Raw genomic sequence first — 14,086 nt, forward strand, 5'->3', positions numbered from 1 at the left:
AAAACTTTTGATAACTTCTGTATGGCTCATAATTAATGCACAATGTACATTACAAAGTGCATTAATATGGCCATACAGAAGTGTATAGACCCACTTGCTGCCGCGGGACAACCCCTTTAACTGTGCTGCTCCTTTGTTACATATGGAAATGTAAGCAGTCTAATTCCCTGTTGATCTACAGCTAACATCTGGCCGCAGCATTTCTTGGCACGAAAAATACCTGGGAAAATGCAATTAAAAATGCTGCATTTTATTCTGACAAAAATACTGTGTATGAAGCCACCCTAAGGCCAAGGGTGGATTTGTCGTTAATTTTTCATGTGACTTTTCTTTGCAGAAAATCTGCGGCATTTACAGTGACGCCAAAGTAAATGACTTTTTTTTTTTATCCACACGCTGCAAACAAAATCCATGTTAAGTTCTCTAAAGCCATGGTAAGACCTCCCATTCATCTCCATGGGAGTGCGCACACAGCCCTCTGAAAAGAGACAAGCTGCTGTGCGGGCACTGATTTGGTCTAGGGACACCGCAGGAATGGGGGATCGGGGGAACTTGAAATACAGCTCCCCTAACTATTTGTCACCTAAACTACTAGCACCATAACTTAGTTTGTGGAGCTTATAGCTGATGATTGGTTCTGTTTAAATGGTTCATGGTCAGTATAATGGCTAAAAGCATTTTGCTAATTTAGAATATAAGAAATTTAGGAAGTTTTCAGTGCGTTATTATAATTGGCTTTAATTTGTATTTTAGCCATGTTCAAGGTTTCGTATCTAAAGAAAGTGCTGATTTCCGACTTTCTGCCTGGTCAGTTTTCTGATAGAATAATTAATAAGGGGAATGTTCATTATATACTCCTACCTATTCTCTTCTGTGATTATTATTATTGCTACTATTATTACTACTATAATCGCCTCCTTACTACTAAGAAGACTGACAAGTAATAGCGCTACTTCATATACCTACAGTAAAATATTAGTACCAGATACATAGAAATTCTGAATGCACATGAGGCATATAGCAGTGAACAAAGTACAGTTCTGTATTACCCTCTCTGTACTGCCAGATGGTCATTTGAGCCGCCCGAGGTCTCCTTGGGAAACACGCTCCCTTTCCATTTGATTAATGTAGATCATATCCCTATCTCTTGATATCTATCTGCTCTAGATCTTGCTCTTGCCCTGTACATCCTGATAGCAGCCCCTACACAGTGAAAGGTGATTTGTCAGCTTACAGCAGGGCAAAAACAACTACTCATGCACCGCTCCCAGGATGCATTGGGTATGCTCATATGCCTTCCCAATCTTTTTCCAATTTCTCACTGATCTCTAATTTCCATAATTAATAGACTACCCACATCCACTTCATCTCCAAGGTGGAGAGGCTAGTTTTATTTCAAACCCCCACCCACCCAACCACCAGTGAAATCCTCCTTGTTTGATGATGTTACCACATGTTCATAGTATGTTGGCCATGTTTAGCTTAGAACTTTCTTATTCTTTCCGCAAGATTTTAAAGGGCAAATTATTATGTAGCTATCCCCCTGTAAATACTGTATTGGTGAACTAGTGTTACCTTGGTTAGTTATTCCTTTCTATGTGAAACTTCTGGCCTCTTTTTCCCAAGATGGTCATGTGATATCAATTCTGATAATCTCAGATTTACTTGGGTTGATGTATTCTCAAACTAATCAGTTGCTGATAATGATCACAGAGCTCCTGTCACGCTGTTATAATAAAAAAGATCACTGTTCATCCTGTTGGCTGTATACCTATGATGTATATCTTATTTAGAAGAATAAAAAAGGGAAGGGTCATTAAACTGTCCCCCTCCCCAAGCAGACAGACATGGTATAGGTAAAGTCCCCTGGTGCAAGCACCGAGCCGTGACTGACTCCTAGGGTGATCCAGAAAAAAGCAATCACACCAACAGCACAGAAATAATCCCTGTAAGGACAGGTTCCAATTGGCGAGGCAGCAGCTAATGGGATCAGGACCAAATCCCTCACCATAGACAAAAAGTTAAAGTGGCAGCATCAAAGGGTGTAAAGCTCAAAAAAGTTTTAATCTCCTCATGACAAGATAAAAATGGAAACATTTTGACCTACCAATAGGTCTTTGGAGTTTGACAAAGACCTATTGGTAGGTCGAAACGTCACCATTTTTATCTTGTCATGAGGAGATTAGAACTTTTTTGAGCCTAGCACCATTTGATGCTGCCACTTTATCTTTTTGACTCCTAGGGTGAAATCACATAGTAACATTTTCTTGGGAGACTGTTTTTTCGGGGTGGTTTGCCATTGCCTTCCCCAGTCATCTTTACCTCCCCAGCAAGCTGGGTACTCATTTTACTGACCTCGGAAAGAATGGAAGGCTGAGTCTTGATTTTTTTCTTTGAGTTTTCCCAGTGCAGATATGGCATGAAATGCCGAACAAAAAAGTTATGCATGCTGGAATATTTTATCCGGTAAAAATGTTGGGCAGGTACAGGAACTGAGCAGAACTCATTATAGTCAATGGGGTCCGTTTGGCACAGTTATCTTCCATTATGAGGCAGATTCTTTCATCCATTGTATTTCATTTTCCTGCTTCCATAACGGAGCAAGAAAACAGAATCCCTAGAGCACATGTGAATTTACCCTAATTTTGCTATTAAATAAGGCCCCTTTCACATCTGCGTTCGGGCTCCATTAGGGCTTTTCATTTCTCTGTTAGGTTTTTGGAACACAGAAACTAAAGTTAAATTAATTTAAATGGAACTGTTTTATTTCCCATTGAAATCAATGAAAGAAAAAAAAACAGAAATGTTTCCATTTGAATCCGTTTTTTGGGAGAATGACTATGAGAGGTTCGCCAATTTGTGTATTTTCTGCTGTCAGCTGTGAAGAGGTTAAGATGAGGGAAGGGAACATCCCCCACAAGAATTGAAGGAGCAGTGTATTGTGTCCAAAAACAGGTCAGACCAGTTTTGACCAGCAGAAGACATTTACAAGGCTCAAGTTACAGCCTCATGGCCAAAAGGAATGTCTTAGTGTTAAAGGACAGGGAATGGCTGGAGAGAAACAGGAAGTATTTCTCCTGGACAGCCAAGTCAAGAATGAATAGAGCATGCTCAAGGGAAGCTCCTTCCAGGTGAATGATCTCACAGCTACCTCACAAATACCTCCCTATGAGAATGACCTATCAGCACACTAAATAATGTAACTGTATCCTAAATGACCCAACTTCCTGATTTGATACCTTATATACACTTTTACCCGCCTAAATAAAGATCAGATCCCTTTTGATGTACACCATGTAGATGTGCGTTCATTGAGAGGGTCGCCGGGCCTGTACATTAATCAAATCTAATATGGCACCCACAGTATATCGAATAGCGAAAATTGCGCTAACAGTTTCATTTGACTTCTGTTTTTTTTTTTTTACGGGACCAATAGTGCTGCAGACTATGTTTTTTGATTTTGTAAAAAAATTGAAGTAAAATAGAACGCATTTAAATGGAAACATTTGCATTTTCTTTCTTTCAGTGCTCTCAATGGGAAATAAATGGATCAGTTTAAATTCAGTTCAACTTCGATTTCTCTGTTCCAAAAACAGAGAAACAGAAAGCCATAATGGGCCCCAAACACAGATGTGGAAGGGGTCTAATTGAGACTGTCTGCTGTCTTGCTAAATACTTTCTTTTGTTCATACTTCTGTCAACAAGAACAAGTCACAACTCTGTTACCTTCATGTTTGTACTAAATTGTTTCAGTAAAATGAGTGACAAGAAAATATGCCATATGCATTTAGCCTAACTGGATAATGGTAAATACATTAAACTATTTCTTAAACCATACATAGCTAACTGCTATACAGCTACTGACAGGAATACTCAAAACAAAACTGGTGTGTGAACCCTTCAAAAGAGAACTTACACTGCTAACTTTCTTGCAATAGGATCCTACCCCTAGGGCTCTTTAACAGGTTCCATATTGCTACAATGTGAATATATACCCTATTTTGCCCATTTTAACCTTTTTATATCAATTTTTTAAATTAAAGTATACTGTTTCAGTTTTCAAACCATATTAATTTCCCATCGGTATTACAAAAAAGAAATATTTGGTAAAGTTGGAAAAAATCCACATACACCATGTATTACACCAAAATGTCAAACTTTGATGTGAACATTTAGACATTTGATGGTCTTATTTAAGTCTAAGAAAGACCTGAATCATTAAAGCGATTAGACTGAATTAGTAAAATTTAACTGCTTCTAAAAACAGTGCCATGGCTGTCTGCAGGTTGTGGTTGGCATTACAGTTCAGCCTTATTCACTTCACTGTAGCTGAACTGCAATGCCAACCACAACACCAAAAAGGTACTAGTGTATCTTGACGCCACCGGAAGTGTGGGTGGCGACAAGATGCAGCTAATTTGACAATTCGTTCACGCTTCCAGGAGTGGATTGGCTGGCTTGGTCTGCAGCGTCAGAGTGTGGAGCATCAGCGCTGCAGAGTCAGAGGGGATATGGGCAGGGGGGGCGGAGCTAACTGCACTGGGGTTGGCAGATAGATGAGGACTGACAGCACCGGAGCCAGGACACAAACAACGCTTGTGATGTGTGGGCAAGCAGCCAAGCTTGTGGGGAAGCGGGAAAGACAATGTATGGAGCCAGCACACAAAACACACATCAGCCGCCAATCGGGAGCTAGGGGTGTGACAGGGGCGTTTCTCCATGCAACCCCTGTCACACCCCTAGCTTCCGATGGTGTCAAGATAAACCAGTACCCACCAAGACAGGGGTAGTGCTATTTCTGGAAGAAAGCAGCCATCTTTTGGCAATATTGTACAAAATCAAGCAAGCAGTTTTGTTTTTTGTAAGGGTACATGCACACGGGTGAGAAAAAAGCTGTGCCAGAAATTTTTGGGTGCAACTCGCATTGGACAACATTCGGATATTCCATACATGTGCTGATCACAACACATTAAGAGGTTAAGAGAAGTTGGGGGGCCCCAAGATAAACTTTTGAACCCAGGCCCATGAGCATTTAGCTACGACTGTGCATTAACATGTACTATTCTCGTCAAAAAAATTGGACAAAAATAGGACATGCTGCGTTTTTTTTTTTTAACATAGATAAGTAAAAAAAGCCTGTGTACATATACTAGATGAGCCAATCAGAGCCATCGCTTCCTGGAGGCGGGATTTATGAATCCTGCAACTAGCAAGTGATCTTCTGTGGGCGAATGAGGACTGCAGGGCGCACAGCGGAGCTCTGGACAGCAGCAGGAGGACCAGACCGTGCCTGCTAGGTAAGTGTCCCTTTTTTAACAGGAAGTGTAGCTAGGGCTTATTTTCGGAGTGGGGCTTAACCTTCTCGTGATAAAATCACGCAATTTTATCATGGGCAGCAGTGATGTGATACACGATTTTTTAAAAGAAAACGCATCGCTGTTGCTACAAAATTGCAGGGACTTGAACCAGAAAAGCTATGATCGCTATGATTGCATTGCAGTACCAAAGTATTGCAATAAAGCATTGCAGTACTTCCATACAGCAATGTTTTATTGCTTAAAGGGGTTGTCCCGCGCCGAAACGGTTTTTTTTTTTTTTCAAACCCCCCCCCCCCCCCCCGCTCGGCGCGAGACAACCCCGATGCAGGGACTGAAAAAAAGAACAGCACAGCGCTTACCTGAATCCCGGCGCTCCGGTGACTTCTATACTTACCGGTGAAGATGGCCGCCGGGATCCTCTACCTCCGTGGACCGCAGCTCTTCTGTGCGGTCCATTGCCGATTCCAGCCTCCTGATTGGCTGGAATCGGCACGTGACGGGGCGGAGCTACACGGAGCCGGCATTCTGCACGAGCGGCTCCATTGAAGAGAGCAGAAGACCCGGACTGCGCAAGCGCGGCTAATTTGGCCATCGGAGGGCGAAAATTAGTCGGCTCCATGGGAACGAGGACGCCAGCAACGGAGCAGGTAAGTATAAAACTTTTGATAACTTCTGTATGGCTCATAATTAATGCACAATGTACATTACAAAGTGCATTAATATGGCCATACAGAAGTGTATAGACCCACTTGCTGCCGCGGGACAACCCCTTTAACTGTGCTGCTCCTTTGTTACATATGGAAATGTAAGCAGTCTAATTCCCTGTTGATCTACAGCTAACATCTGGCCGCAGCATTTCTTGGCACGAAAAATACCTGGGAAAATGCAATTAAAAATGCTGCATTTTATTCTGACAAAAATACTGTGTATGAAGCCACCCTAAGGCCAAGGGTGGATTTGTCGTTAATTTTTCATGTGACTTTTCTTTGCAGAAAATCTGCGGCATTTACAGTGACGCCAAAGTAAATGACTTTTTTTTTTTATCCACACGCTGCAAACAAAATCCATGTTAAGTTCTCTAAAGCCATGGTAAGACCTCCCATTCATCTCCATGGGAGTGCGCACACAGCCCTCTGAAAAGAGACAAGCTGCTGTGCGGGCACTGATTTGGTCTAGGGACACCGCAGGAATGGGGGATCGGGGGAACTTGAAATACAGCTCCCCTGACTATTCGTCATCTAAACTACTAGCACCATAACTTAGTTTGTGGAGCTTATAGCTGATGATTGGTTCTGTTTAAATGGTTCATGGTCAGTATAATGGCTAAAAGCATTTTGCTAATTTAGAATATAAGAAATTTAGGAAGTTTTCAGTGCGTTATTATAATTGGCTTTAATTTGTATTTTAGCCATGTTCAAGGTTTCGTATCTAAAGAAAGTGCTGATTTCCGACTTTCTGCCTGGTCAGTTTTCTGATAGAATAATTAATAAGGGGAATGTTCATTATATACTCCTACCTATTCTCTTCTGTGATTATTATTATTGCTACTATTATTACTACTATAATCGCCTCCTTACTACTAAGAAGACTGACAAGTAATAGCGCTACTTCATATACCTACAGTAAAATATTAGTACCAGATACATAGAAATTCTGAATGCACATGAGGCATATAGCAGTGAACAAAGTACAGTTCTGTATTACCCTCTCTGTACTGCCAGATGGTCATTTGAGCCGCCCGAGGTCTCCTTGGGAAACACGCTCCCTTTCCATTTGATTAATGTAGATCATATCCCTATCTCTTGATATCTATCTGCTCTAGATCTTGCTCTTGCCCTGTACATCCTGATAGCAGCCCCTACACAGTGAAAGGTGATTTGTCAGCTTACAGCAGGGCAAAAACAACTACTCATGCACCGCTCCCAGGATGCATTGGGTATGCTCATATGCCTTCCCAATCTTTTTCCAATTTCTCACTGATCTCTAATTTCCATAATTAATAGACTACCCACATCCACTTCATCTCCAAGGTGGAGAGGCTAGTTTTATTTCAAACCCCCACCCACCCAACCACCAGTGAAATCCTCCTTGTTTGATGATGTTACCACATGTTCATAGTATGTTGGCCATGTTTAGCTTAGAACTTTCTTATTCTTTCCGCAAGATTTTAAAGGGCAAATTATTATGTAGCTATCCCCCTGTAAATACTGTATTGGTGAACTAGTGTTACCTTGGTTAGTTATTCCTTTCTATGTGAAACTTCTGGCCTCTTTTTCCCAAGATGGTCATGTGATATCAATTCTGATAATCTCAGATTTACTTGGGTTGATGTATTCTCAAACTAATCAGTTGCTGATAATGATCACAGAGCTCCTGTCACGCTGTTATAATAAAAAAGATCACTGTTCATCCTGTTGGCTGTATACCTATGATGTATATCTTATTTAGAAGAATAAAAAAGGGAAGGGTCATTAAACTGTCCCCCTCCCCAAGCAGACAGACATGGTATAGGTAAAGTCCCCTGGTGCAAGCACCGAGCCGTGACTGACTCCTAGGGTGATCCAGAAAAAAGCAATCACACCAACAGCACAGAAATAATCCCTGTAAGGACAGGTTCCAATTGGCGAGGCAGCAGCTAATGGGATCAGGACCAAATCCCTCACCATAGACAAAAAGTTAAAGTGGCAGCATCAAAGGGTGTAAAGCTCAAAAAAGTTTTAATCTCCTCATGACAAGATAAAAATGGAAACATTTTGACCTACCAATAGGTCTTTGGAGTTTGACAAAGACCTATTGGTAGGTCGAAACGTCACCATTTTTATCTTGTCATGAGGAGATTAGAACTTTTTTGAGCCTAGCACCATTTGATGCTGCCACTTTATCTTTTTGACTCCTAGGGTGAAATCACATAGTAACATTTTCTTGGGAGACTGTTTTTTCGGGGTGGTTTGCCATTGCCTTCCCCAGTCATCTTTACCTCCCCAGCAAGCTGGGTACTCATTTTACTGACCTCGGAAAGAATGGAAGGCTGAGTCTTGATTTTTTTCTTTGAGTTTTCCCAGTGCAGATATGGCATGAAATGCCGAACAAAAAAGTTATGCATGCTGGAATATTTTATCCGGTAAAAATGTTGGGCAGGTACAGGAACTGAGCAGAACTCATTATAGTCAATGGGGTCCGTTTGGCACAGTTATCTTCCATTATGAGGCAGATTCTTTCATCCATTGTATTTCATTTTCCTGCTTCCATAACGGAGCAAGAAAACAGAATCCCTAGAGCACATGTGAATTTACCCTAATTTTGCTATTAAATAAGGCCCCTTTCACATCTGCGTTCGGGCTCCATTAGGGCTTTTCATTTCTCTGTTAGGTTTTTGGAACACAGAAACTAAAGTTAAATTAATTTAAATGGAACTGTTTTATTTCCCATTGAAATCAATGAAAGAAAAAAAAACAGAAATGTTTCCATTTGAATCCGTTTTTTGGGAGAATGACTATGAGAGGTTCGCCAATTTGTGTATTTTCTGCTGTCAGCTGTGAAGAGGTTAAGATGAGGGAAGGGAACATCCCCCACAAGAATTGAAGGAGCAGTGTATTGTGTCCAAAAACAGGTCAGACCAGTTTTGACCAGCAGAAGACATTTACAAGGCTCAAGTTACAGCCTCATGGCCAAAAGGAATGTCTTAGTGTTAAAGGACAGGGAATGGCTGGAGAGAAACAGGAAGTATTTCTCCTGGACAGCCAAGTCAAGAATGAATAGAGCATGCTCAAGGGAAGCTCCTTCCAGGTGAATGATCTCACAGCTACCTCACAAATACCTCCCTATGAGAATGACCTATCAGCACACTAAATAATGTAACTGTATCCTAAATGACCCAACTTCCTGATTTGATACCTTATATACACTTTTACCCGCCTAAATAAAGATCAGATCCCTTTTGATGTACACCATGTAGATGTGCGTTCATTGAGAGGGTCGCCGGGCCTGTACATTAATCAAATCTAATATGGCACCCACAGTATATCGAATAGCGAAAATTGCGCTAACAGTTTCATTTGACTTCTGTTTTTTTTTTTTTTACGGGACCAATAGTGCTGCAGACTATGTTTTTTGATTTTGTAAAAAAATTGAAGTAAAATAGAACGCATTTAAATGGAAACATTTGCATTTTCTTTCTTTCAGTGCTCTCAATGGGAAATAAATGGATCAGTTTAAATTCAGTTCAACTTCGATTTCTCTGTTCCAAAAACAGAGAAACAGAAAGCCATAATGGGCCCCAAACACAGATGTGGAAGGGGTCTAATTGAGACTGTCTGCTGTCTTGCTAAATACTTTCTTTTGTTCATACTTCTGTCAACAAGAACAAGTCACAACTCTGTTACCTTCATGTTTGTACTAAATTGTTTCAGTAAAATGAGTGACAAGAAAATATGCCATATGCATTTAGCCTAACTGGATAATGGTAAATACATTAAACTATTTCTTAAACCATACATAGCTAACTGCTATACAGCTACTGACAGGAATACTCAAAACAAAACTGGTGTGTGAACCCTTCAAAAGAGAACTTACACTGCTAACTTTCTTGCAATAGGATCCTACCCCTAGGGCTCTTTAACAGGTTCCATATTGCTACAATGTGAATATATACCCTATTTTGCCCATTTTAACCTTTTTATATCAATTTTTTAAATTAAAGTATACTGTTTCAGTTTTCAAACCATATTAATTTCCCATCGGTATTACAAAAAAGAAATATTTGGTAAAGTTGGAAAAAATCCACATACACCATGTATTACACCAAAATGTCAAACTTTGATGTGAACATTTAGACATTTGATGGTCTTATTTAAGTCTAAGAAAGACCTGAATCATTAAAGCGATTAGACTGAATTAGTAAAATTTAACTGCTTCTAAAAACAGTGCCATGGCTGTCTGCAGGTTGTGGTTGGCATTACAGTTCAGCCTTATTCACTTCACTGTAGCTGAACTGCAATGCCAACCACAACACCAAAAAGGTACTAGTGTATCTTGACGCCACCGGAAGTGTGGGTGGCGACAAGATGCAGCTAGTTTGACAATTCGTTCACGCTTCCAGGAGTGGATTGGCTGGCTTGGTCTGCAGCGTCAGAGTGTGGAGCATCAGCGCTGCAGAGTCAGAGGGGATATGGGCAGGGGGGGCGGAGCTAACTGCACTGGGGTTGGCAGATAGATGAGGACTGACAGCACCGGAGCCAGGACACAAACAACGCTTGTGATGTGTGGGCAAGCAGCCAAGCTTGTGGGGAAGCGGGAAAGACAATGTATGGAGCCAGCACACAAAACACACATCAGCCGCCAATCGGGAGCTAGGGGTGTGACAGGGGCGTTTCTCCATGCAACCCCTGTCACACCCCTAGCTTCCGATGGTGTCAAGATAAACCAGTACCCACCAAGACAGGGGTAGTGCTATTTCTGGAAGAAAGCAGCCATCTTTTGGCAATATTGTACAAAATCAAGCAAGCAGTTTTGTTTTTTGTAAGGGTACATGCACACGGGTGAGAAAAAAGCTGTGCCAGAAATTTTTGGGTGCAACTCGCATTGGACAACATTCGGATATTCCATACATGTGCTGATCACAACACATTAAGAGGTTAAGAGAAGTTGGGGGGCCCCAAGATAAACTTTTGAACCCAGGCCCATGAGCATTTAGCTACGACTGTGCATTAACATGTACTATTCTCGTCAAAAAAATTGGACAAAAATAGGACATGCTGCGTTTTTTTTTTTTAACATAGATAAGTAAAAAAAGCCTGTGTACATATACTAGATGAGCCAATCAGAGCCATCGCTTCCTGGAGGCGGGATTTATGAATCCTGCAACTAGCAAGTGATCTTCTGTGGGCGAATGAGGACTGCAGGGCGCACAGCGGAGCTCTGGACAGCAGCAGGAGGACCAGACCGTGCCTGCTAGGTAAGTGTCCCTTTTTTAACAGGAAGTGTAGCTAGGGCTTATTTTCGGAGTGGGGCTTAACCTTCTCGTGATAAAATCACGCAATTTTATCATGGGCAGCAGTGATGTGATACACGATTTTTTAAAAGAAAACGCATCGCTGTTGCTACAAAATTGCAGGGACTTGAACCAGAAAAGCTATGATCGCTATGATTGCATTGCAGTACCAAAGTATTGCAATAAAGCATTGCAGTACTTCCATACAGCAATGTTTTATTGCTTAAAGGGGTTGTCCCGCGCCGAAACGGGTTTTTTTTTTTTTCAAACCCCCCCCCCCCCCCCCGCTCGGCGCGAGACAACCCCGATGCAGGGACTGAAAAAAAGAACAGCACAGCGCTTACCTGAATCCCGGCGCTCCGGTGACTTCTATACTTACCGGTGAAGATGGCCGCCGGGATCCTCTACCTCCGTGGACCGCAGCTCTTCTGTGCGGTCCATTGCCGATTCCAGCCTCCTGATTGGCTGGAATCGGCACGTGACGGGGCGGAGCTACACGGAGCTACACGGAGCCCCATAGAGAACAGCAGAAGACCCGGACTGCGCAAGCGCGGCTAATTTGGCCATCGGAGGGCGAAAATTAGTCGGCTCCATGGGAACGAGGACGCCAGCAACGGAGCAGGTAAGTAAAAAACTTTTTATAACTTCTGTATGGCTCATAATTAATGCACAATGTATATTACAAAGTGCATTAATATGGCCATACAGAAGTGTATAGACCCACTTGCTGCCGCGGGACAACCCCTTTAAATAGTGATCACAGCACAGAGCAGGCCCGGATGCCCCAAATTAATCTTTTCCAACAATGATGTCTTCCTTGCCTGTTTAAAAATTGCTCTCTCATGGAATCCAAAAAATGGAAAGCGTTAGCTAGGAAGGCAAAAGATCACCTACCAACGTACATTTATAGAGGACTTGAGCACTGTCGACCTTTCATGGGATGATGCCAAAACTGTTGCCATTAACTGTTAACTATGGCGGTCTTTGTCACTCAGGCGCCGAAAGCCATGGAAGACCTAAGTAGGGATGAGTGATCGTTAACTTCATATTTCCACACCTATACACAAACACTCCATCGATATTGCCTTAGACTGTAATATTGCCCCTCTTAGTGCCCCACAAAGCAATAGTGTCTCCCAAACATTAACAGTATTCCCTTTGTGTCCTCATATAATAATAGTACCCACATATAGCAGATAATGCCCCATGCAGTAATATCCCCTCATATACTATTATGGCCTTCTTTATGTTTCCCCATGCAATAATAGTGACCCTATTTGATATTAGTGTCACCATACAACAATAGTACTCTCATGTAGTACTAGGACTCATATTGTGTTGCCATACAGTAATAGAGCGTCCATACATTAATAGTGTCCACATATAGTAATAGTGCCCCCATTGAGTCTCCATACAATAGTGCTCCATTGAGTCTCCATACAATAGTGCTCCATTGCTCACTATTAAAATATACATGTAGGCAACATAATGCAGTGACACCTTTGTGCCACCTGAGCTGGCAGGGATGTGAGTGTTGAGGCATCAGCAGATGGGAATCTGGTGGGCACTCCTCCCCTCTTTCGCAGTTGCACACCCTCCGACCACGATCCTTATGGTCCTGGATCACTGGTCTGGTAAGGAGGCTTCTTCTGATGTTGAAGTGTAGGCAATGACAATAAACTGTAGTCACAGATCTCAGCTGTGCTATAATGGAGCTGAGCTAAATAAAAAAGATCTGATGAAGATAACTAGCAAGTAATCATCACCTATAGTACTGATTTGCATATTCTTTTCCCGTATTGTTTTGGAGCTCCCCACTAAACATCTGCTTTAATAACTCCACCATGTAATACAATGCACTGCTGAGCTTCTGTTTATACTGAATAATGTTCTTTTGTTTCATTTCAGATCAATGAATTCCATATATAATTCCTTCTGAAGTGAACGCCAAAATGAAAATAACCTGATTTTTCTCCACAATGTGCTCATGAAGGCGTATGATCTCCCGCTTAACTGAATGCATCAAAAATATTTATTTAACATCCATCTTCATCAACATTAGCAAACGGCTAAATTACAGGCCTTCCATCAAAATGTATATTATTTATAGAGCAACCAGTAGGACTGTGCGGGATGTTATTGATTAATATATAACTGCCACGGTGGATGGTTGTGGGTCTTAGGTGGCGGTGCGGCATTGGTCTCTACCCATGTGATGTACTGTGTCAGAGTGTGTTCATTTTGTGCCAGCACTGGTCGGCAAGGAATTGACTACTCCTGGCTGCTTAGACCAATTTTTTGGTTATTTAAACGTTTTTTTCTAAATAGAAGCTGCTGGTTATACTTTCTCTCGAAAGGTGTTTCTGGTCTTGTCTGCGGCTCCAGGATTGGAACTTCGACCCAGTTAGAGGGATTGTCTGAGTTGTCTTGTCCGCGTAAAAGAAACAAAGCAGCAGTTACTCACCTATCGCTGCTCCTCGCTCATCTCCAACTGGCTCCAGTCTCAGTGTGACGTCACTTTACAGGCTCAGCCAGCCTGAACCTGTCTACAAACAAACTGAAGCAGCCAATGACAGCACTTGGTGACTTATCATGGTTTATGGAACTTGACAGCAGCCTGTAAAGAAAGACTGGAGCTGGTGTCGGGGAATGAGTGGAGAGAGCTAAGTAATTGCTTCTTTGTTATTTTAACACATGGGGGACCCAGTGACAGGGGTTTCCCTAATTTGGACAACCCCTTTAGGATAAGTCTGCTATTGATCTAAGTGTACATTTCTTT

This window comes from Eleutherodactylus coqui, chromosome 11 (assembly GCF_035609145.1).
Source record: "Eleutherodactylus coqui strain aEleCoq1 chromosome 11, aEleCoq1.hap1, whole genome shotgun sequence".
Lineage (NCBI taxonomy): Eukaryota > Metazoa > Chordata > Amphibia > Anura > Eleutherodactylidae > Eleutherodactylus > Eleutherodactylus coqui.